Genomic DNA, 2,159 nt, shown 5'->3' on the forward strand with positions numbered 1-2,159 from the left:
CCATAAATTTTAATACTTTATAGAAAAGTTATATGACCTACCAAACAATCTTAATTTTGGCATATAAGCAAATTCCCAAAATTAAACATATTTAAAACATTAAAACTTAAAAAAAAATAAAAACTTAACACTTGCTGCAGTGTTCATTATGATAGGTGTCTTGTATAGACTAATTGAAATCCTCCTTCTACACATCTGTTGCACAACAAATATCTGGAATTATTTTGTTTTTGACATATCAATCTTGACTTTAGTCTTAAATGTGTGCTTATGTAAGAAATACATGCTTCTAAAATTTCACGACCATTCTTGTGAACTTACTTTTTGTTAAATTGTCTAGTTTAAGAAAATCAGTTCCACTTTATATTTAAAAAATGTTATGTGCTCAATTCAGCAGCACATACACTAAAATTGGAACAATACAGAGAAGATTAGCATGGTCCCTGTGCAAGTATGACATGCAAATTTGTGAAGCGCTCCACATTTTTACAATAACAGATGCTGGAGGGGATGTGGCCAGAAGGGAACCGTACGTCATTCTTGGTGGGAGTGTAAACTTGTTCAATCACTTGGAAAGCAGTATGGAGGTTCCGTAAAAGATTCCACATAGAGCTCCTGTATGACCCAGCAATACCACTTTTGGGCATTCACCTAAATAGTCAGCAACAAGACCATATTAAAATTGCCAATACAATTATGTTTACTGCAGCATTATTTCCCATAGCTAAGATATGGAACCAACCCCAATGCCCCTCAGTAGATGAATGGATCAAGAAAACGTTGTGAGTTGTGTGTGTGTGTGTGTGTGTGTGTGTGTGTGTGTGTGTGTGAATTCTATCGTCCATCAGAAAGAACGACATCGCCCAATTTGTTACGGAAAAATTATATTAACTAAAATAATCGAACTCCAAAGAAACATCGGTCACGTGGTATCCCTTATTGGCAATAATGAATATACTTCCTGGATAAGTAGAAAAGGTCAAAAGCTATATGCATATGAATAGATAAGGTGATGTTAAGCTAAATGAACCCCAAGATAGGGACACAAGTGTTTTTTTTTCTTGCTGTTGTTTCTAAAGTATTTATAATGTACGATGTGATTTTTTTGTTGCTTTTTATATGGTCCTCCCACACAGAAATAAACATTTTTTACAGTCAACCTTGAAAAGCCATCTTGATAGACCATTTCTGTAAGTGGTAGCAGAATATTATTGATGGCTTTGCAAGGATGCCAGATTGCCTGATTTTGAGAGAATTAAAACAGGAATTTAGTCAGTTGTTTTCGTATCATTAGGACAAAAACCCATTGACTCTAGTCCAGGTGATCAATGCGGCCCAGAGAAGCTAATACATTAACTAGTAATCCTAGACCTCTAAAAACAAAACAATAAAAATCAAGCAAAAAACTCCAGCAAGCAAGGCCAGTCAAAGCTCCTATCACAGTCTACGTAAAGTCAGGCAAAAAACTGAAGCTGGGAGTCATTTAGCTGAAAACTAATATATTTATTATGAGGCAGGCTGAAATAAAAGACTCCTGAGAGAGGGTAGGAAAGACTGATCAGAGAGACTAAAATTGGTCACACAAACATTGGAAAATAGAATTCCTTATAAAACAAATAAATCATAGAAATCCTGTGCATGTAAGAACAACACAGCAGACCAATTCCAGAAATGCACATTTTCTTAGAGGTCAGCTTAATGAATTATCAATGGAAATTTTTGAAATCTTAAATATTTGACCCATGTGGAAGAAGGACAATTGCTCAAGAGAAAGAAAAAGTCATCACTCTGTTAACAGGTCCAATATCACATTAAGAAGTAATCAAGCACAGATTTGTAATAAAAAGAGAAAATAATTATTCGAAATGAGGGTTTCATTTGTTTTGATGTAAATGTTTTTGATTTAGGTGCTAGCGATTACCATACAAATGATCCAGTCCCACAGTTGAGTTGACATTGACTGCAGTATTTCCACATGACAGAAAAGAGAAAATTTACAAATGTCAGATCAAATGAGTTGAGGATGAAGTGTTCTAATAGTAATATCTGAGGTTTAGACACAGGTGAAGAGGTGGATTTTCTTTTATAAAAATCCCCCATTTTTAGCCTGGTGACAGTGGCTCACAGCTGTAATCCTAGCTACTCAGGAAGCTAAGATC

At 34.9% G+C, this 2,159-nt stretch overlaps 1 non-coding gene across 1 annotated transcript; it reads left to right on the plus strand.

Moving 5' to 3' along the window:
* Positions 1-381: 381 nt before the first annotated feature.
* LOC138825623 (U6 spliceosomal RNA) lies at positions 382-488 on the plus strand. Its single transcript, XR_011371439.1, has one exon. It is a non-coding gene; the product is annotated as a U6 spliceosomal RNA (small nuclear RNA).
* Positions 489-2,159: the final 1,671 nt, after the last annotated feature.

This window comes from Dipodomys merriami, unplaced genomic scaffold (assembly GCF_024711535.1).
Source record: "Dipodomys merriami isolate MVZ:Mamm:240054 unplaced genomic scaffold, mDipMer1.0.p SCAF_1381, whole genome shotgun sequence".
Lineage (NCBI taxonomy): Eukaryota > Metazoa > Chordata > Mammalia > Rodentia > Heteromyidae > Dipodomys > Dipodomys merriami.